Source organism: Balaenoptera acutorostrata, chromosome 5 (assembly GCF_949987535.1).
Source record: "Balaenoptera acutorostrata chromosome 5, mBalAcu1.1, whole genome shotgun sequence".
Classification (NCBI taxonomy): domain Eukaryota; kingdom Metazoa; phylum Chordata; class Mammalia; order Artiodactyla; family Balaenopteridae; genus Balaenoptera; species Balaenoptera acutorostrata.
The window spans coordinates 44541701-44565700 of record NC_080068.1 but is presented as its reverse complement, the minus strand read 5'-3'; the positions used below and the strand labels follow the sequence as shown (position 1 = coordinate 44565700).

Sequence of the window (24000 nt, the reverse complement as noted above, 5' to 3'; positions counted from 1 at the left end):
AATATTTTAGGGCAAGGGATTACAGTTAAATTGAGTTAAAGTGCAATGGGTTACAGTTAAAGGCTATAGTTAAAGTGTGGCATATACCTATATTTTCCTCTCTTTTATATGGATATTTAGTTACCTTTTTAAGGTTATAGGTGGCACAATGTTTAAATTTACTGGGATGCCCAGGTATAACTCTAATTTGAGCCCCAGTATTATCATTAGGTTCAGGAAGTTTTGTCAGCTGGTGCATTTTAGCAAAGTTAAACCTCTAGGTTGCCGAGGCACAAATGCCAATCAGCACCCTTTTCAACTTTTTGTTACAGATATTCTTCAGTATACAAAAATTGTACATAAATTTTGGATTTCCAATTGGATCAAATATGGACCCTTGTTTTAACTTAGTTATATATACACATATACATATATAATTTATTTAATTACCTGTTATTTATTATTTGTCCTCTATTTAGGGTTTTTTTTGTTGTCATTGTTGGTTTAATCAGCAAGTAATCCAGGACTAGGATTATGTTTGCTACACCTGGTCTTTGCTGGGTTCATAAGGTTTACAGTTCCTTCCTTCCTTCCTCCCTCCCTCCCTTCCTTCCTTTCTTTATCCTTGGGCTTGTAGCCACCAAAAGTGGCAGTTTCTCTACCCAACGGCTTTATTCATTTAGCCACCTGAAAGCAGTGGTCTTTAGTTTTAATAAAAGGGAAGGGCAAAGAGGAAGGACCACCATAACTCTAGGCAGACGCCTCTCTCTGGGACAGCCCCCCACCAACCCTTCTTTTTCTCTGTTTTGTTAAAAATCTGTTTGAGTGTTTGGTATCTCTAGGCAGCTAAATTTTTTTCCTTTCTTTGGACAAATTCCTGGTGGTCCCCAGTGACGGCTGCTGTGAGGGAGGGGGCAGGAGACCCCCTCTCTAGAGGGTCCCCTTCAACCTCCCTCTAGAGGGGCTGGGGTCTCCAAGTAGGAGATCAACAGGGCCTCAACTTTGTCTTCTAAATTCTTTGTTTTGTGACAATTTAATTCTAAGGAGACTATTAGCCTGTCAGTAGCGCTAAAATTGACCGGGAGATTTGTCACCTCACGCAAACCGAGAAACTGCCTCAGGTGTTTTGGGGGAGGTGTTTTGGGGGAGCAGGATTAATGTGCTCCGCCCCCTCACCACCCCCCCATCTTTTTTTTTTTTTTTAATTGAGCCACCCATCTGCATAGATGGGATCCCTGATAACCCAGGGGCTTGGGATTTGCAAGAGGGAGGTAGCAGACAAGGGGTCGCCAACCCCAGCAGCACTGACCCTTACAGGACCCCACGGCCGACACTCCGAGGCGGGGATCTCCCGACACTGAATGGGAAGGGATCAGTACTCCTCCTCCACGGTGTCACTCAAAGTCACAAGGGCGGTGTGGACCGGGTCACACCGACCCCTCCGTTTTGGGCGCTAACACGCAGCGCTTGGCGCCACTCTGCGGTGCCCTAACCAAGACACAGACAGGGGTTCTTCCCTAGTTAGTCCAAGCTCCGGGACCGCAGGCGAAGTGACAGGCAAGCTGCCCAGCGGCTCTGTGTCCGGGCAGCCCCAGGACGACCTGACCCCTCCTGCGAGGCTCACGGCTGGGAAATGGGATCCTGGGAAGTTCTGCTGGGCTTGAGGCAAGGTCCGCCCTTTAGGGTGGGGAGTCTTGGCGGCACTCGGAGGGGCGACACAAGGCAGCGCGCTTGAATGCCAAGACCCAGAGCCTCCCAAATGCTGAAGCCCAGGCGCCGCAGCCCACTCACCAGCCACGCGCAGTCCGTGACTTCGATCACCCCATCCTCCTCGCCAGTTGTGTTGCAAGGAGTAATTATGTGACTTAAAATGTTGTTCGGGGTGGTTTTTGTTTATGGATGATCGGTCTGAAGCAGACACGGAAATAACGCCGGGGAGAGGGGTATGAAAGTGAAAGAGCTTGATTATATGCACGGGCCCTAGAAGAGGGAGGCGCTGCGGGACGCGTAGGGGACCACGTGGGAGGAGCGCCTGGGAGCGGCTCAACCAAGCAGGTGGCAGCAGGGAAAGTGAGCGGCCCCGGGGCAGTGCCTTTACGGGGGGTCAGGGGAAGGTGCACATGCAAAATGTGCCAGGGGATTTCACTGGCATGTTTGACCGTCATGAGATCACAATCAGGGGAGGTCCAGAGGGGACCTTGTGGCAGGACCAGCCTATCACACTGACAGGGTCATCTGGGCAGGGTGTCCACAGCCTGTTTGTGGGGATGTTGAGGCATCAGGAAAATAGGAAGTTTTAAAAATTTAAAATACAGTACACCTCAGAGGTGCCAGGAAACCAGAACAGGGAGAGGCTATGCAATTCCCAGTCAGGTGACGCGTTCCATATGTAAAAACATGTAAAAAAATCAGAAAGGGCCTCTGAGTTGGGAAAAAAAAAGGAAAGCCCCAGGAAATGTAAGTACCAACCTGAGACTGAGCTATTTCTCACATGGGCAGCTCTGTGTAGTAGGTTCTGGAGTGAGTAGCAGCATAGTTGTATATTTAACAACATCGAATATCTAATATGGGGAAGGTCTACTAGTCTAAGATAAACGTTAAAGTTTCTCAACAGTGGCACCACTGACATTTTGAGCTGGATAAATCTTCGTTGTGAGGGGGCTGCCCTATGCATCCTAAGAGGTTTAGCATGATCCCTACCTCCACCCATTAGATGGCCGTAGCACTCCCATTCCTGCTATGACAACCAAAAAGGTTTCCCAACATTGTCAAATGTCCCTAGGAGGCAAAAATCACCTCTGGCTGAGAACCACAGCTTTTAAGGAATTAACGGGGAATACACACATTATTTAATACATGTGCTGGGAAAATCAACTTTAAAATGGGGGAAAAAACTCCATCTATTTAGATCCTTATCTCATATCATACACGTAATCCAGGTGAAATAAAGAGTAAAATATAAAACTTGAAACTATAACATGGCTAGAAGTCTTAGCTAATATTAATTAAACATTAGCTAATATTCAGCTAACGTCTGGATAGGGAAGCATTTTCTGAAGTTTAGAAACAAAGGAAGAAACCACAAAGAAAATATTGATATCCTTGACCACATAAGGCTAAACTTCTGTAAAATTAAAAGGTAAATGACAAACTGGGAAAACATTTATAAGCAATACAACAAAGGGATAATATTCTTCATCTATAATGACTGTATCAATAAGAAAACAACAAATGCATCAGAAGAAAAATGGGCAAAAGACATGAATAAAGATTTTACAGAAAAACAAATGTTCATATTAAGTACACAGAATATTGTCAACTTCACGAGCAATTGATGAAATGAAATTTTAAAAATCAGTTTCCATTTTTACTCTATCCAAAAGACAAAGTGTTTTGTTTTTTTTTAATGGTAATACTTAGGGACTTCTCTGGCGGTCCAATGGTTAAGACTCCGCACTTCCAATGCAGGGGGGTGCAGGTTCAATCCTTGGTTGGGGAACTAGATCCCACATGATGTGAAGTGGCCAAAAAAAAAAAAAAGACGCACATGGCGATTTTTAGATAAACAATGTGGGCACAAAGTGAGAGCTTGATAAACATTTATTAAAAAAAATACTTAATGCAGGTGAAGATGTAGATAAACGAGTGCTCTTTACACGGCTGATGAACCAGGGCCTTTTACACATTTCAGAAAACAATCTGGTAATAAGTATCAAGAGGCTAAGAAGGTTCCTGTCCTTTCCCTTTGTATTTCTACTCACAGAAAGTGTAGTGGGTTAAATATTGTCCCTCTCAAGTAAGATATGTCCAAGTCCGACCCCTCGTTACCTGTGAACGTAACCATATTTGAAAACAGGGCCTATGCAGATATAATTAACAAAGTATCTTAAAACAAATAATCATGGGTTTAAGGTAGGCCCTAAATTCAATGACTGGTGTCCTTATAAGAAAAGGAGAGGACACAGAGAGACCACACATAGAGAAGAAGGCCATGTGAAGACAGGCAGAGATTGATGTTGCCACAATCCAAGGAATGCCAGGAGCCACCAGAAGATGGAAGAAGCAAGGAATCATTCTCCCTCTCCCTATAGAGCCTTCAAAGGGAGCATGGCCCTGCCAACACCTTGGTTTTGAACTTCTGGTCTCCAGAACTATGAGAGAATAAACTTCTGCTGTGTTAAGCTACTAAGTTTGTGTAATCTGTTGTGGTAGCCCTTGGAAACTAATACACTACAGAAACAATCAGCAATATGAACAAACTTTTATATATAAAGATGTTCATCCCTGCATTATTTATAGCAGTAAAAAATCAGAAAAACTTAAAGCAAATAAAAAAACAGGAAGATTAAGGAAGTTAAAATAACCCATAATATATTGTACAGCCATTGAAATATGTTTTGAAGAATTTCTAATGCCATAGGAAAATGCTATGGTATATAAGTATAAAATTCAGGATACAAAAGCATATGTACAATGTGATCCCCAAATGCAACTGCATATAATATGCATACTTATGAGTATGAATAATGCTGACGAATAACATGAGTAAAAAGTCCTAAATAGAAAACAGCACATAAAGTCAACAGCATACTAAAAGAAAAATAAACCATGGCATGGGAGAGTTTATCCCAGGAAATATATAATTATTATTATGAAGATAACACAATAATAAGTCAAATAAAGGAAACCCTATGAGGATGTTGAAAAGGCATTTGACCAAATTCAGTGCTCATTCCTTGCAAAATATCTGGGAAACTAGGAATAGAAGGGTTTTATAATAAGTACCTCTCATTATTACCATCAGCCAATATCATTTTTTTGGTGTAAAAAGAGAGCTATCTGATTAAACGAAACCAAGATGAATGAATAGATTACCATGATTATGTTAAATGAGACAACAGTCCCCAAATGGAGTCACTTGTACTAAGCCCATATCACCAAACCAAGAGTTAATACCTAACCTAACTGCTGTTTTAGCCTCTCCCAGGATGTAATCAGTCGGTCTGAAACTACTTGGTCAGCACTAATGAGGTAATCTGCTTGAGAGACCCCTGTCTTCCCCTAAAGGAAGGGGATACTGCCTGAAAAAAATCCACTCTTTGCTAGAATAAATTCCTTGCCCCGCCTCCTTCTGCCTATAAAAGTCTTCCATTTTCTACAGCTTCTAGGAACTCCTTTCTATCTGCTAGATGGGATGCTGCCCGATTCACGAGTCGTTAAATAAAGCCAGTAAGATCTTTAAATTTTACTCAGTTGAATTTTTTTTTTTTAACAACTATTAACACTGTTCGGGCAGGTTTTACCAATTCAATAAAAAAGAAACAGAAATAAGGGGTCTAGTTATAAGAAATACAGAAATGGAATTATTATCTGCAACAGTAAGACCAGAGACGATTAAAATATTATTGGAATTAATGAGTGTTCATATAAAGGGTTGGATAAAAGATGGAAATTCAAACAGCTTTTAATTATACAGGAAAAAAATAGAAACATAATAGATTTACAATAGCAACAAAACCCATGAAATATCTAGGACTATCTGTAATGAAAAATGTACATGAAAAAAACCCACAAAACTCTGAGAGACACAAAAAAACTTGAATAAATGCTCCTGGAGGGTAATTAGAATGCTGTGAAGAAAGCCACTCTCGCCAAATTAATTTAGAGATATCAAAGAATTCAACAGAAAAAACTCAAGGGGATTAATTTGGAATTTGACAGTGTTTTTAACGTTCATCTGGAATAACTGCTGTAATACATAACTACATATAAAAATTGTGCCTAAGTCCCCTTTGCAATCTACGTAATAACCCTACAGAAAGTTTTATTTGAAGATTCACAAAATAATCATTCCATATCTCTACCTGTTCTTTTAGTGGTCAAATTAATAAAGAAGAGATTACCATTCATTACTTGGGAGGCTTCAAAACTGAAGGGTATTTTCTTTAAAGGGTTTTTTTTTTCCCTTGTACATTATATGTTACGTACTTTATTCCCTTTTGTCCTGGCTAATTTCCTCTGGGGAAATGCCAACCTCTGCAAAGCTTTGTGGTTATTTTGAAGTACCCATCAAAACCTTCATATTTACATATTAAACTTTATTTTTATACTGGCATAAAGACAGGCTGGTATAGTAAAATAGTGGGCTAGATTTGAATCACAGCTCTGCCTCTTTCACAGTGTGCTCCCATTTATTTATTTCTGAAAAGTAGATTAAAATACCTACCTCAAATATTTGTTGTGAGGATACAGTAACATAATTATGACCTAGCACAGAGCTTAGCTCATACTGGAAACTTAGTAAGTGTGATTTACTGTGTTTATACATTGTACTTTCTAAGCTTCGCCTTCTTTCTCTGTATTTACCCAGTATGAGTATGCAATTATTTATGCTTATTTAATTCAATCTCATATTATCGTTAGACCATAGTTATTCACATGTGTCTCCAGTGTTAGGCTGTGACTTCTTAGTGGGAGAAGGCAATGTTTTACTCATCCACTTGTTCACACAGCTCCTTCTAGCCCAATGTTCTCTGCATTTCAGATGCCCATTGATGTGAAAGAAGAGAAGAAAAAGAAGGAAGAGAGGGAGGAAGAAAGGAAGGAAGATGAAGCTGATTCTCATGACATATGTAGTATGTTTGTACTCTAGCAATAAAATTTTATTTCATTAAATCTTTTATTTTATTATTTATTTATTTATTTTTGGCTGCAATGGGTCTTCGTTGCTGCACGCAGGCTTTCTCTAGTTGCAGCGAGTGAGGGCTACTCTTTGTTGTGGTGCACGGGCTTCTCATTGCGGTGGCTTCCCTTGTTGCGGGGCACAGGCTCTAAGCGCGTGGGCTTCAGTAGTTGTGGCACACAGGCTCAGTAGCCGTGGCTCGCAGGCTCTAGAGCGCAGGCTCAGTAGTTGTGGTGCACGGGCTTACTTGCTCCACGGCATGTGGGGTCTTCCCAGACCAGGGCTCGAACCCGTGTCCCCTGCATTGGCACGTGGATTCTAAACCACTGCACCACCAGGGAAGTCCATTATATCTTAAGTTTAATAAAATTGTAATATTTTAGAGGATCTACTAAATTAGTATAGAAAAGTGAATTGACATGTACAAATCAGACTAAATCATTGAGGAGCCAAAAATAAACCACAAACTAATCTGTCCACAACAGTTATTGAATTCTTACTATGTACTTAAATGATATCAGGGTTCTGGCTCTTAATTCTATCACCTATCCATGGCTTAATAGTGAAGAAATGTTGATATACGGAAACAGCCAAAGTCTCATGTATTATAAAAGTCAAGAAATAGAGACTTATGAGTCCCATACTAGGAATAGTAGCCCTGCCTTGCTCAACTATATTATTTTGTTTTACTGCATATGGTCTGGACTCCGGGGCTTTATTTATAGGCGGTGCGGTGTAATTACAGCTCCCAAGAGGAAAAAGTTAAATTTTTTAAAACTTACACTACTAAGAAACTAGTACAATTTTCCTGAATGTGTAACTGGTAAGCTTATAATAATTTTAATACTATCAAGTTAACATCTGAGTCATTAATGAGAAGATACTAATTTTCAAAATGGCACCTAAGAAAGCTCTATATTAAATATAACCAAATGTAAAAATACAGGAGAGCCCAATTAATGTTCAGGAAGAGATAGGGTTTATGAAAAAGGGGGGCCTTAAATCCATGGGCAAATGTAAATAAATAGAATGGGCAGGGAGGTTCAGTGTGGGGAATCATGAAAATGAAAGAAAGACAAGACTACACCCCAGTGAGTGGGCAGTAAAAGTCTACATTAGAGAGGAATTGGAAGTAAAACATGGACAGATAAAATGGGCTCAGAGGGGACTTCCCTGGTGGTGCAGTGGTTAAGAATCCGCCTGCCAATGCAGGGGACATGGGTTTGAGCCCTGGTCCGGGAAGATCCCACATGCCGCGGAGCAACTAAGCTCATGCGCCACAGCTACTGAGCCTGCGCTCTAGAGCCCGTGAGCCACAACTACTGAGCCCACGCGCCTAGGGCCCATGCTCCGCAACAAGAGAAGCCACTGCAATAAGCCCTTGCACCACAGCGAAGAGTAGCCCCCGCTCGCCTCAACTAGAGAAAGCCCGAGCACAGCAACGAAGACCCAACACAGCCAAAAATAAATAAATAAAATAAAGAAATTTTTTTTAAAAAGGGCTCAGATTATGCATGGCCTTGAAAGGCAACACCGGTAGCTTGGATTTGGTCCTATAATAAGATACTATCTCAAGAGGGTTCCTGGGCTGGGGAGACCTTACGAGAGTGAAATAACGGCAAGATGAGGCAGACAGCACTGCGCACATGAGGCTCTAGTGGCCAAGAGGCAGGAGGCAGGGAAACCAGAGTGGAAACTACTACAGTGTCTGCACATATGAAGTCAGAATTATTTAGCATAATCTTAACAATCTTTACTGCCTGGGAACTGACCAGAGTTATTTCTACATAGCAAACAGTGGAAAAAGAGAGCAGGCAGCAGTGCCAGGCCAGGGCAGCCAAGGTCAGGCCTTCTCTGAACTTATACTTTGCATTCAGGTGGTCATGGGTGTCACTAAAAGGGCCCAGGTGAAAGACACTGTAAGAGGGCTTTAGAAAATGTGAAATGCAACTGAATTACCACTAGTTAAGATAAGGAAAGACCCAGTACTGGAAGTATTTCACAGTGCGTCCAACACTTGGTAAGACATCATTGAAAAGTACTACCTTGATGTGAATAGCACTTTTTAAAACCCATTCACACGTTACATCAATAGCTGGTATGGGGCTTCCCTGGTGGCGCAGTGGTTGAGAATCTGCCTGCTAATGCAGGGGACATGGGTTCGAGCCCTGGTCTGGGAAGATCCCACATGCCGCGGAGCAACTAGGCCCGTGAGCCACAACTACTGAGCCTGCGCGTCTGGAGCCTGTGCTCCGCAACAAGGGAAGCCGCGATAGTGAGAGGCCCGTGCACTGCGATGAAGAGTGGCCCCCTCTTGCCGCAACTAGAGAAAGCCCTCGCACAGAAACGAAGACCCAACACAGCCAAAAATAAATAAATAAGTAAATTAATTAAAAATAAATAAATAAAAAATAAAGTAAAAAAAAAAAACCAGACGATTATGTTACTGAAGGCAGCAGAATTAAAAAAAAAATAGCTGGTATGTATATAGCAATTACTGTGCACAGGCGCATCTAATACAACCCTAGGAGGTAGGTACCACCATCCACTTTCACAGATGCCCAGAGAATAATTACTCACCCACCGTCACTTGCTGGAGCCGGGATTGGGACCCAGGGGCTGAGCTCTGAGCACTATACTCTACTGCTGCTCATCCTACCTGCTCTTTCAAACAACCTATAAAGTAAGTAAGATGAATCTGCTTTACCTGACAAATATTTATAGAGTTCTTACCTGCCGGGCCGCATCCCATGTATCGAGTTTCCAATGATGGATGAGCCACACCACCCCTGCTCTGAAGAAGCTTACAGTCTAGTGAGCAAGACAGACAAACCCACATTTTACTGATGAACAACAGAAACTCTAGGCTTCCATAAATTAAATAACTTATTCAAGCACACAGCCAGCTAGAGGGTGGTCAGGCCAGGGCTTAAATGCTGCCATTTACATCTCCAAGTCTAATACTTATTCTGAGTAATGTTGCTACATCCTTTTCTGGCCTACTGGGAAAAACAAAAGAAAACAAAACAGGGACTTCCCTGGTGGCACAGTGGTTAAGACTCCGCACTCCCAGTGCAGGGGGCCCAGGTTCGATCCCTGGTTAGGGAACTAGATCCCACGTGCATGCTGCAACTAAGAGTTCGCATGCCACAACTAAGGAGTCCGAGAGCCACAACTAAGGAGCCTGCCTGCTGCAACTAAGACTCAGGGCAACCAAATAAATAAATGAATATTTAAAAAAACAAGAAAGAAAACAAAACAACAGTATCATAACCAGGACTATCTAGTCTAACCAAACTTCTACAAAAAGAGTCTGATCTTGGTAAGCAGGAAACATTAAACTAAGCTATTGTGATTCTGATGCAAACAGCACAGACCACCTATGCCAATAAACTACATATCGTTTCAACAGCTGAAAAACCTATCATTTCAAACATTAAATGTCCTGTCATCAATAATTTTTGCTAAAAATATTTCAGATACTTTGGGTGAATCACTTACATTGGGCCACTGTCCTCAAGGAAAACCAAGATAAATCCTTGTGGTCTGATATGCTGAAGATGACCCCAAATAACTCAGTTCCACAGTAATTAAAACTATTTTTCATTTTTCCTTCTGCTCTTTTAATGATCCCTAAAGGAGGCCTAGGATCCTTTTTTTTATATGTAAGAGAATTGTCCCAAACTACCTAACTGTACTGGCCTGCAAAACTTGTTTTACCACACTTGGCCCATTACAGCTTTCAGAGTGAACTACTATCACTCACCATATGACTTTAAGCCCCTCTTGGTCCAGGCTTAACTGGCAACATCAAGTGCAGCAAGGATTCATTAGTTGCTTTTACCCACAGGATGCTTAAACACAGCACTCAAGCCATGCCAGTAGTAGATCTTTTTGCTTCTTTTTTATTTCTCAAAAGGGTCCTGACTGGGATCAACCATACATGTAGTGTAGGTAGCTAGTCACTATCACATGACTTGGAGGGTGACAATAAAGGCCTCCCATGCCCCTAAATAAACCCTATCCCAGCCTGTCAAAGTAGCTAAATTTACGGAAGAGAGGTTTGATCACAGGGAGCTACTAGGGTCATTAAGGAGGTTAACAGGTATTTACCAAATGTGTGTTATGAGCCCAACACAACAGGAGACCAGGCATGGCCCATGTGACCAAGGATAGGGGCCAGAGTTCACCAGTATCATTAAGATAGAAACGTAGTGCTTTAAATAATTTTAATATCTAATTTATGTTTAGTAAAATGTAAAGTATTTTCACATCTTCACACTGCTCGCGCAAGGGGCAGCAGGGTGTAGTGGAATGAAGGGCCTTGGGGGAGGTCTTCCACGTCCTCTTCCAGCCTCATTTCTGAGCATCCAGTGAGCCAGCCCCTCTGAACAACCAGTGGCTCCCCAAGCTGCCCAGCTCTGTTACCCAGGCTCTGCGCTAAGGGCTGCAAATACAAGGATGACTACACTGTCCCCTGCCCCCAGGCAGCTCACAGACAATCAGGAAACAAGCGCAGCACCAGATTGGTACAGGGATTAGGGAGCTTTGAAGGGAGGAAGGTAACCCAGCATGGAAGGCAGGGGGAGGGCAAGCAAGGAGGAAATGACCCTGGGCTGAGTCTTCAGGGACGTGGAGGTTTCCCATGCGGCTGTGGTGGCGTGCGCGGGGCATGCAACCAAGGCATCCAACCCCTGTGCGTGCAGGAACCAGAGTTTTGTGGTGCTCAGAGCACAGTGGGTAAGGCAGTGAGTGGTGAGTGATGGGCTGAGGGGGAGGGCAGGTGCCTGGCACAGGGATGGCTACACCGTAGCTGATGCAGCGCCGCTGAATGTCTGTTTCCTTGTTTGGCATTTACACCAGGGAAGTGTGCTCATTGCAAATACCGTAGAAGGTACACATCAGGAAAAAGAAGATGAAAAGTATGCAAAATCCCACAGTTTAGAGATAACCACTGTTAACATTTTGATGTACAATCTTTTATATATATGTATGTGTATTTATATATTATATATACGTACCTATGCTAACAAATATATTTTTCTTCAAAAATGAAATCATTTAAAATGTGATATATACCCACAATGGAATATTATTTAGCCTTAAAGAGAAAATTCTGACATGCTACAACATGGATAAACCATCAGGACATTGTGCTAAGTGAAATAAGCCAATCATAAAAAGACGAATACTGTATGAGTCCACTTATATAACGTACCTAGAGTAGCCAAATTCATAGAGACATAAGTCAATGGCAGTGGCCAAGTGCTGGGGGAGGAGGGGGAAACAGGGAGCTATTGTTTAATGGGTGCAGAGTTTCAGTTTTGTAAGATGATGAGATTTTGGAGATTGGCTGTACAACAATGTGAATATACTTAACACCCCTGAACTGTATACTTAAAAATAGCTAAGATGGTAAATTTTATGTTATGTGTGTTTTTTTTTAACCACACTTAAAATAAAACATATAAGTAAATAAAATATAAAAAAGAAATTCACTTGATAAAGCTATTTTAATACTTTTTCCTCTTATTTTTGTGATCACCTTTCCACGCGAGATACATACTCCGCCATCAATATTTCAGAAAACTGCATAGTATTCTATTGCAGAGATCTACCTTAATTTATTTAACCCAGGAGAATTACTTTTTAGGATGGAAGAAATCTGCAAACACTTGGCTGATAGGAAGGAGCCAGTGACACTTGGCTGATGGCATGGAGCCAGTAAAGAGCAGAGAGAGATGCAAGACCACAGAAGAGAGAGGGATATTAATAGAGCAAAGGTTCCAAAGAAGGCATGAGGAGATGGCATTCGGGGTTCAAGTAATGGGCTAACCTGAAACACGGGGAAAAATGGATACCACATCCTCTGAGGAAAGGAAATGAAGATGGGTATGAATAGATTTGCATGTGTAAAGAAGACTTTGGGAAATTGAAGAAGTCAAGAGATGACATCTTAATGAAGATAAAGTGGTAGAGAAGTAGGGTATGAAAGAGTTGCAAGGATACATAGCTATGTTCAGAGAATAAGACACGGAGGTTAAAATTTCTGAGGTGAAAAAGTACCAGCTGGACGAGGGTCTGGGTGGAGGGTTGAGAGTGAGTAGCTGTGGTTTAGTGCCAGAGAACTCACTGAGAAGGTATCTAATGATTTCGAGGCCAGATTCATGGTCAGATCATCTAGGATGCCACCTAGATGATCTGACCAAGGGTTATGATGACAAGAGTCAGGAAAGGGAGGTACAGGAAGACCAGGTCTTCAGTTCTTCAAGAAACAAATGAAAGTGACTGGGAGCTGGATGGAGAGTAGTGATGAGAAACGGTGAGAGGTGGTTTACCACATTTAGCCTCAAAGTTGAGGATGACAAGCCTTTTCATGCAGTGACCCATAGAGGAGGGTGACAGAGCAATCAGCCAAAAGGTCGAGAACTTTATTAACCATTGATCCCCTGGGGTGAAGAAGAAAAGAGTGGGGGAAAATCAACAGAGGACTGGAAGTGAAAACGCTAAGAGGGAGTGAAAATACAAGATATGACACACGTGGGTGGGGAGGTGGGTATGGGAAGTCGTGTCGGCACAAGTTATGGTCCTACAGGAGGCAGAAGGACATGGGGTTATGGACATAGGTGGATGGCCAGGCTTGAACAAAGGAGGGAAAATGACTGCGGAACCCAAGTCCAGTCTTAGAAAAGTGTCAGGAACTGCTACTAAGTTTGCAGAGGGACACAATGAGACTTCTGGTTCACAGAGTACATTTTCCAGTATCTCCAAATTCCTTACCATAACTTATTTTCCTCCTTAGCACATTAGCCATACACTATACTATTTCCCCGTATATTTTTGGTCGGTCTTCTCCACTAGAATATAAAGCTCCCTGAGGGCAGGAATGTTGTCTGTTTGTTCACTGCTCTATCACCAGCACCTACATCATGTCTGCACATAGCAATGGCTCAATAAATCACACTTGTTGAATGAATGCATGAATGAGTGAATGAATAAATGATAAAGGCCCGTTAGGATAAGGATATCCCATGAGGTTTGCTAAAACGGCAGGGAGGGTCTTCGCCAGGAGGCAGATATCCTACAGTGGTCAGTCCTGAAGGGATGGAAAATGTCGGTCAGGGCCTCCTCCCAAGCTGTATCTGCTCTTTTTTTTCATTTCCCCCTCTTCCCGTGACTACTCCTTCCGATTCTCCAAGACTCAGCTTGGGTGTCACCACCTCTGGGAAGCCCCCCCAGTGTCTCCTCTGCAGTGCTCTCAAGGCACCCTAAGATTCTTCTATTACTATGCTTACACCCTACTGTATGATGACTGTTTACATGTTGGTCTCCCCAACTGGACAGAGCAAGAACAGCGTATCTCCAACACCCAGTAGGGACTCCATACACGTGTGCCGAATATACAAATGGAGAACACTGGACGTGTGAGTTGGTCAATAAAAGCCTGTACTTTTCCTTCTTTGAAGCTCAACCCTGCCATACACGAATTTGTACTTTGGCACCACTGAACAAGGGGGCCGCAGTTGCCACGGCAATCAGGTGGCAAAAAAGCTCAGCTTCCAAAACCAAAGGTAAATTGGAGTCTTTCTGTTTAAATAAGAGGGGTCCACTGTCTTTCACGTGCCCATTCCCCTGTCCATCTGATCCTGGGCATGTCTGTGATACTCTCGTAGTGCATCATCAAAGTGCATGGGTTGCCTTGCCCACCTGTGGTGCTGCCCAGCTGCCAGAATATGATAGAATACCCGGTGAGCTTTGTGAATATGTCTGATTTAACTGATCTGGGGTGCAGCCTGGATTTTTACAGATTTTCAGATGATTCTATTGCACAGCTAGGGTTGAGAACCTCTGCCCTCTGGCTCTTTGCCATTTTCCCCTGACTTGTGGCGCTGTCCAAGGTAGCAGCTCATTAAGCACTTCTTCACCCCAATGTCTGCCCAAGCCCTCCATGGGCAAAGGTCAGCGGTTGTTTGAACACCCCAAGGGGAGGGTGCTATCCCTTAGGACTTAATAAAAGGCAAATCATGCAGTTAGCTGTGAGAAAACCATAGCTGGGTGTTCAAGCAAAAGCCACGCTGTCCAATAACCACACGTGGCTATTTAAACTTAAACTAATCCAAATTTGAGATTGTTTTAATTAAAAGTCCAGTTCCCCAGCTGCACATTCAAGTGCTCAGTAGCTAGTGGCTGCTGAACTGAACAGTTCAGACATAGAACATTTCCATCACCATAGAAAGTTCCGTTGGACACTGCTAATATAAAAATATCCTTTTCTTCTGAAAATAATCTGGGTGCTTATATTCATTTTCTGCTAATCATGGGCAAAATGAGCCACATGGTATGCAGAGGGCGAACACACTGAATCTCTGGTCATTTTTTCTCAGATGACTGATGGTGACTCTTTACCCCTTTTCGGGAAAAAGAACAAAGAAAGGAATTCTATGCTATCATGAACAAAGGTTTTTCTGAGAAGTCCCATCTATGTATTAGGGCATCAGTGGCTTCCCGACTTTTTTGACTGTGTGTGACAGTAAAAAATATATTTTCTATCACAACCTTGTATACAGATATACATGTATATAACAGAAATTACAAGTTTTACACATCAATATTTATCCTTACTACATGTTTTGCACTTGGATATTTTATAATTCTATTATATTCTATTTTCTGTTTCCTTAAAGAAAAATAAACCTACTTAACTGTTCTCATAGCTCTGGTGGCCTATAGCTTGAAAAACCACTACCTTAAGATAGAAGTTGCCCACACAAAACTGAGACTCAATTTCACACTGTAGAGTTAATAGCCAGCTAGATAATAATTAATAGCTAACATTTATTGGGCACTTACTATATGCCAGGCATTGTGTTAAATGTTTTATATTCACTGCCTTATTCAGTTCTCACAGTAACTCCATAAAATAGTTGTCCAGGAACTATGAAAGGGCTGAGATTTTACTTGCACAAGTTAGCCTACCACAGTTTCCTGGCTGTTGGCAGAAGATGCAAGACTTCTGGGTCGGAGACAAAGGACTTTATCACAGCAACAGCAGTAGCCAGAGTATCAGCATTTCCTTGCACTAGTTCCCCAACTCCAAGTCCTGTAGGGCATCAAAAGAGGGCCATGTAACACCTGCACATGCAGTGAGTAGCATGACTGGAGAGGAACTCAACTGCGAGAACTTAAATCTATTATATTGGATATAAGCATGCCTGCTCTGGGCTTCTGAGGGCGACACTATGTCTATCATCCAAGACCATTTACTACACAAACATCCTTAAAAAGACAGTTGAGACTGAAAGGGCAGTCAGTGCCTCTCTTTGAAAAACCTGTTGAAGTGCATGGGGCGCACGGAGAACTGTCCCCCAGCAGTAGGTGCCATGCTTATCCCCATTTTGTACACGAGGAAACAATGACTTAAAGAGGATTAAGTAACTTATTTAAGGTTACACAGCTAGTGACCCAGGTCTACATGACACCTAAGCCTAGGCTGATACCACCTTCTTTCATAGCCAATGGACAGTGAAATAGGAAGAGAGAAGAGAGCTGTCATTCATTTAGTCATTCAGGTCTGAAATTTGTCCCTACAGAAAGCAATTAGCCATATATAATTTGTAATAGACCATTTCTTTTCACATTTTCTTCAAGAATTCCATAGGAAGAGTATCAAATGAACAGGGGTTGACAAGCTTTTTCTATAAAGGGCCAAAGAGTAGAGATTTTCAGCTTTATGGGCCACATGGATTCTGTTTTAGTTGCTACTCAGCTCTGTGGTGGGAGTGCAGAAACAGTCACAGGTAATACATAACCAGTGGGCATGGCTGTGTTCCAATAAAACTTTATTTTCAAAATAGTTTGCTAACTCCTGTTCTCAGATAGCCCAGTGGGATACCAAAAAAAAAAAAAATGGCATAGTAATTTCTACACACAGAAAACCCAATGATTTAATTGGAAAAACAAGGTAAATAGGCAACAAGCAAGCAAACCAGGAGCTATATGAAACTGAAGCGAGCCTAGGTTCTATGTCGGAGTCCTGTTAAGTCAGCCTGGATAAACAGTATGTCAAGAACTAATGTAAAATATTCATGGACTAAAAGTAGAATGGAGTCCACACATCATCTCTCTGGGATGACTGGGGTCATGCCAAGACTCTACGAAATAATGTGACTTCCAAAGGCTTTTTCTAGCTCGTAGATGCTCAGTAGGGGACCAGTTATCCAAAACAATCCTCTTTAATTTTCCATGTGATGACATGAGTTAAAACCTATGTTACGAATAAGGGGGAAGTAACAGTGAAAAAAATGTTACCCTGGGCCAGGGACCATTCTAGGGATTTCACAAATATTGCCCAATAGCTAATAAAGAATACCATTTCTGAATTGCCAAATTTATGGCTCTGTAAGTGAACACTCACTTGGGTCAGTGGCCTGATCTTAAAAAAAACACGATGTACCACTATTTGACCACAACGGTATCCTTCCCCCAAATCAGTTACTGGAAAATTTTTGTCTTTATTTTTACATGCATACATATACAATCAAAATTTTGTTTATTCTTCTTTTTCTAATTCTTTTAGGTGGTACGTTAGGTTGTTTACTTAAGATTTTTCTTATTTATACAATCAAAATTTTGGTATACAAATGGCAACCCACTCTTTTTCATATAATCAATTTTTATGTCACATATAAGCTCAAATTAAAATGGAAAAATGCCAATCAAAATGTCATAGAAAAGATAGCTTTCTCAAGAACAATTCTATTAGCTGCTAAAATTACAGGGAGATAAATATGGTTCTTGTAAACACTGTGCTGTCATTGACAAGACTGGCAAATTTTTCAAAACGACATACTTTTTTTGTTTGTTTGTTTGTTTTTTTAAAGAAATTCACGTTCTTTTATTTATTTATTTATGACTGTGTTGAGTCTTCGTTTCTGTGCGAGGGCTTTCTCCAGTTGCGGCGAGCGGGGGCCACTCTTCATCGCGGTGCGCGGGCCTCTCACTGTCGCGGCCTCTCTTGTTGCGGAGCACAGGCTCCAGACGCACAGGCTCAGCAATTGTGGCTCACGGGCCCAGTTGCTCCGTGGCATGTGGGATCTTCCCAGACCAGGGCTCGAACCCGTGTCCCCTGCATTGGCAGGCAGATTCTCAACCACTGCGCCACCAGGGAAGCCCCAAAACGACATACTTTTGAAGTCTAGGCTACACGGGAACATAATACCACAAGGAAGAAAAACTGTCACCCGTAAGTTAATATTCCTGCTACTGCATGGAGATATATTTTAGTTACTAGTGTTTCTATGTAAATACACTTTAAGTTTTAGTGAAAAGTAGAACTTAGAAATTCCAGGAGATATAGTCCCATTGAAACTCCAGGACAATTACATTACAGAATTCTAATTATAATTCACAAACACTCCAAGTTAAGTAAAAAATTATATTTCTATTTGGATTGCTTTACAATGGTATCAATATCTCTTAATTAACACCTTTTCACTCACAAATCAATAGAATAAAAAATAATTTGAAGACTATTTTATTAACCAGCCCAGTTAAAAAAATACATCACTTATTTTAGCTATGTAGAGTCAGTTTTAATTTATGCTTTAAAACTTCCAATTATTACCATTTAAAATATTTCTTGGGCAGCTAAGTCATCATAAGTGTAAAAAAACCCAGGAAGATATCTACTTTGTTAATAAATGAAATATTTGATGAATAATAAGGCTATGCTATTTTTGGAGACATTTATGTTTACATTCAGTTGAAAACCATTATAATTCATTATAATTACTTCATTGTTAAATAACACCATTTAAACTACAGGCTAATTTCCTCTACTGCCATAGTTAATCACAATTACTTCTTCTTCTTCTTTTTTTTTACTTTTTAAGCTTTGTCTACATTAGCCTAAAAGTATTACATGACTTTCAATGTTTTGTCAAAGACACTTCATCTCACTCCTTTGCATTTCACAGATAGAGTCTGTATCACTGTCCTCGGATATGGATGATTCTGAAGCCTTGAACAAAATCTGCATATCGTACGAATTTTTAGTATGTTAGACACAGCCTCTGTAACCATGATGACAAGCTGTTGCCTTTTTTATTCTAACTGACAAAGTCTATGGACAAGTGGTTGCTCACGTTTAGTTTGACCTTTAAGAAAAACTGAACTCTACTTCCAAAATGAAATTAGTTTTACTTTCCAGATTGCACTGGGTCGGGGCAGGGAGACTCCCAGCCTCAATTTTAAGACATCTCCTTTTATATGAAATTCTCGAAGCAACATTGTTTTCCACTTATCATATTGAAAATAGATCATGAAGCACTAACAGGCAGAAAGTGATTTTGAAAAACAAATAATTTAGAATGAAGTAAAAAGTGGGGGATTTATGCGATGGACATATCTATTCAGACTTTTGTGACTATTTGCTAGAAATCAGTATGCAGAAGTTAGGAAGTGGTCAGGAGGGAAGGAAGACTGAGCTCTTAGCCTCTGGGATATTTGGGTTTCTTTGGGCCCCAGGCTGCCTGTCCAAGGGCATTAACCTTCAGAGGCCACAGGCTGGCAGCAGTGAGGTCTCTTCCAGCCTAAATGTGCAATGACTCCCCTCTCACTCATCAGGCCTCATCTTACACAGAAAACAACTGTCATCAGCTCATTTCCACACTTCTGCAATGCTGTACAATGTTTGAGTCTCATGGGTCTGCAGATGTCCATCTATGTATCACTATTGCATTGCAATATGGGAGCTGAAATTGTTGAACTTGTGGGCTCGGTCAGCAGATTTCCCAGGTTAAGCATTTAGCATGGAGTCCTGTCTTAGATCGGTGTTTCCCAAAGTGATTCTCAAGCCTAGTTGCAGAGGTAGTATTTTACATCATGATCCAGTATACACACACATTTATATAATAAAAAAATGGGGGCTTCCCTGGTGGTGCAGTGGTTGAGAGTCTGCCTGCCAATGCAGGGGACGCGGGTTCGAGCCCTGGTCTGGGAAGATCCCACATGCCGCGGAGCACCTAAGCCCGTGAGCCACAACTACTGAGCCTGTGCGTCTGGAGCCTGTGCTCCGCAACAAGAGGGGCCGCGATAGTGAGAGGCCCACGCACAGCGATGAAGAGTGGCCCCCACTTGCCGCAACTGGAGAGGGCCCTCGCACAGAAATGAAGACCCAACACAGCCATAAATAAATTAATTAATTTAAAAAAACAACAAAAAACGAATAATGACCAAGTTTATATAGTGCTTATTGTATATGGAGAGTTAGAATTGGAACCCAGGGGTCCTGTTTCTGCAGTGCTCTTGACCACCACTCGCCACTGCCTCGTGGCCTTGCACTTGCATGCATGGGGGAACCAAACATTTCATCAAACACTAGTAACCCTCACTAAGAGGGATTCACAGTGATAATAATTCCTATTCTATTATATATCCCATTTCATTAAAAAAAATGCTGATTCTAACCTGTTAAATTGATTTCATAACTCAGGACACATGGTTTGAAAAATATTATGATAAGTGTTGTACGAAAAATTTTTTGAAAAACGTCAACAATATAAAAGCAAAATAAGTATACGTATCTCATTTTAGAGACTTTACTATGCTATAGTGCATCATAAATCTCAAAAAAGAAGGCGGGGGGTGGGGTGGGTGGTTAAACGGAATAGTTCCTAAATTTACTCAAGCATCTCCATCCCCTCGTGGAATGGACACTAATTTGGGAAATGTTATCCTACAGTGTTAACACCTTAAGGGCAGAGACAATTTGGGGGTTAATTTAATTTATATTTTAGTATGCACAAACACCTTTGACAAATTTCCAAATAACTGATTTAGGGAGACTCCTTCCCGGAGAAGGTGAACGCCCAGGACTGTGAGCTCTGGCCTGGGGAGAGGTATCCCAGGTACCTAGGCTGGGATACGTAGGTGAAGGAGGGTCACTCACCCAAGAAATATGAGAGACAGTGTCTCGAGAAAAAGTCTAATTAAAAATGTGTCCCTCTTACAAGCAGCTCATGCAGCTCAATATCAGAAAAACAAACAACCCAATCCAAAAATGGGCAGAAGACTTAAATAGACATTTCTCCAAAGAAGATATACAGATAGCCAACAAACACATGAAAGAATGCTCAACATCACTAATCATTAGAGAAATGCAAATCAAAACTACAATGAGGTATCACCTCACACCAGTCAGAATGGCCATCATCAAAAAATCTACAAACAATAAATGCTGGAGAGGGTGTGGAGAAAAGGGAACCCTCTTGCACTGTTGGTGGGAATGCAAATTGATACAGCCACTATGGAGAACAGTATGGAGGTTCCTTAAAAAACTATAGAGCTACCATACCACCCAGCAATCCCACTACTGGACATATACCCTGAGAAAACCATAATTCAAAAACAGTCATGTACCACAATGTTCATCGCAGCTCTATTTACAATAGCCAGGACATGGAAGCAACCTAAGTGTCCATCGACAGATGAATGGATAAAGAAGATGTGGCACATATATACAATGGAATATTACTCAGCCATAAAAGGAAACGAAATTGAGTTATTTGTAGTGAGGTGGATGGAGTTAGAGTCTGTCATACAGAGTGAAGTAAGTCAGAAAGAGAAAAACAAATACCATATGTTAACACATATATATGGAATCTAAAAAAAAAAAATGGTTATGAAGAACCTAGGGGCAGGACAGGAATAAAGATGCAGACGTAGAGAATGGACCTGAGGACACGGGGAGGGGGAAGGGTAAGCTGGGACGAAGTGAGAGAGTGGCATGGACTTATATATACTACCAGATGTAAAATAGATAGCTAGTGGGAAGCAGCCGCATAGCACAGGGAGATGAGCTCAGTGCTTTGTGACCACCTAGAGGGGTGGGATAGGGAGGGTGGGAGGGAGACGCAAGAGGGAGGAGATATGGGGATATATATATGTATAGCTGATTCACTTTGTTATAAAGCAGAAACTAACACACCATTGTAAAGCAAGTATACTCCAATAAAGATGTTAAAAAAAAAAGTGTCCCTCTCAATGGTTAAAATGATGGCTTTAATGAAAGCCAACTTAATTAAAAAATTGAAACAACATAGTAGATGTTAAATAAAATCCCATTCTAATGGTTTTACTATAATAAAGGTAGGTTATTTTTTAAGTGGATTTGTTCATCCATAGGGGCTGGGCTAGGTGGGAGGGTCTGGGTTGAAGGCTAAGGGAAAGAAACCAGACAAGAAGGGCCCAAGGAAGGCAGAGGCTTCAGCCACTCCTTGAGGGGCACTCACTTGTCAGACTTTTCATAGGGTCTCTGTGAGTGCAGGAGAGGTAGGGGGGCTGCTTGTACCTCATCATCAACTTCCTGCCCCTCTAAATCTCCCTCCCTTTGAAATACTGAAAAGTGCAGAAACTGACTCTAAGAATGAATGATTCTATAATGTGCAAAAGAGCAAATAATAAAACAAGTTCAAGAACACAGACACATGGGGCCAAGCATCTAAACAACTCTGGGTGATGCTTATTTTTGTGGCTAGCAGACATATGGAAATTAAAAAGGGAAACTATTTTTAGAATCGAGTTGAACTTCAGCATAACACACCTTCTTCACAGTAATTGCAACTAGTTTTTCATAACAACAGGGTTACAAAGTGAAATCTTAATTCCTAGTTCTATCAATGCCAATCTCCACTTTCTTCTAATTAAGGATAATTGCCATTAAGTGCTATCTCTGCAGGAAATGGGTGGAGAGAATTTAAAGCTGCACAGTCCAGTATGGTAGCCACTAGCCCCATGTGGCTATTTAAATTAATTAAAATTAAATAAAATTTCAAATTCAGTTCCTCCATTATGCTAGACATATTTCAAGGATTCAAGAGCCACATGTGGCTCATGGCTACCGTGTTGTGCCGACTATAGAACATTTCCATCACTGTGCAACGTTTCATTGGACAGCACTGATCTAGAGAAAGGCCATTCACAGATGCTAAAAAGAAAATTGTTCATTTCTCCCTTCATCGAAGAGTTCCAAGCGCTACCTAGCAGAGCTGGTTTGACTTAGAGTACCACCGGGTTGAATTTGAAGGCTACTGCCAAAGATTTCATTATTATTTCAAAATACCATTGCAGTTGGCCAGTGTGAAATCTCTTTACATTAAGTCTTTCAGTTGCCACAAGTTATCTTTCAAAATCCAAACATGCTAGGAAATGATGTTTGGTGATAATAGTAACTTGCTTAAGCTCCGCTAATTTATGAGCTAGTGCTTAGAGCAAATTAAGAAAAAAACAACATAAAGATATATGGCACCATCGGCTCCGGGAATAAAAGTTTAGAGTTAAAATAAGTCGGGATGCACATCTGTTGTTGCCCTTAGGATAAAGAAAATGTATATTACACACCTGGGTCTTTTCCTAGCTTTTTCATGAACTTAGACTCAGATTCTGTAACGTTTGGTCTTTGTATCACATTTTGAGAAATTTCGCAGATATATCATTTGAGCCTCACAGCACCTAATCACTGTTATAGCGTGGATTCTGAATGCTGTAGATTCTTCTTGTGAAGGGGAAGATTGAGGGGTAATACGTTATCTTGTCAGTGTCTGTCTTGCTTAATTGTGTACTGAACTGATCCTAAGTGGCCGGATTACGTTGAAACCAAATGGCTAGGATTGCAGGGGCCAGCTAGCTTTTCGTTCTTCGTGACTCCAGGCTGCCCTGCTAATCTGGCCACTGTACTGCAGAGGTGTGTCTAGGTCACAGGGGAAACAAAGCAGGAGGACACACAGGAGTGCAAAGTCAAGTGTCGTCACTCTTGATGACCACAAAGCAGATAAAGTGAGTACAAGAAAACCTTGCAAGGTCATAGTAAGCACGACTGTGGTATCTCTAGAACAAAGCCTAAACATAAGGCATTACTATGTTCATACAAAAAAAAAGAAAAAATTACTCCACGGAGTAAACTATCTCCCCAAAAGCAAGCAACCTGTAAAAGGCATTTGATGAGAAACACATGAGTTAAGTAATTGCTATAAGGACACTTTAAGGTCAATTTAAATAATACAAACAAATTTCCTTCAGCTAATGGCAGATTATAATAAACATGCGTTTCCCAAACACTTTAATGTGTTTGTTCAATGTTGTAACATCTACCAACTGTCATTATTGTTAGCAAAACTTCTTTATCCTTTTATTTACCATGTCCAGTTTTTGAACTTCCAACTTTGAGAGCTTGCAAAATATTTATTAAATGCTGTATAAATAAAAGACACCATTAAAATTCTTATGCTTATGCCTTGAAGATTAAACTCACATTTCTAGCTCATTAAGAGATGGTAGCTATA

At 41.2% G+C, this 24000-nt stretch overlaps 1 protein-coding gene across 5 annotated transcripts in view; it reads right to left on the bottom strand.

Moving 5' to 3' along the window:
- TMEM150C (transmembrane protein 150C) overlaps positions 1-24000 on the bottom strand; it is an 89250-nt gene that overhangs the window by 63169 nt on the left and 2081 nt on the right. The window contains exon 2 of one of the 5 annotated variants that reach the window (XM_007165625.3): positions 15638-15761. The exons of 3 other annotated variants lie outside the window; for them this stretch is intronic. The gene's annotated coding sequence lies outside the window, so the exon portion shown is untranslated. Of the gene's footprint in view, positions 1-1770; positions 1850-15637; positions 15762-24000 lie in introns of those variants that run through there. One more of the 5 variants, XM_007165624.2, reaches the window with a different exon arrangement.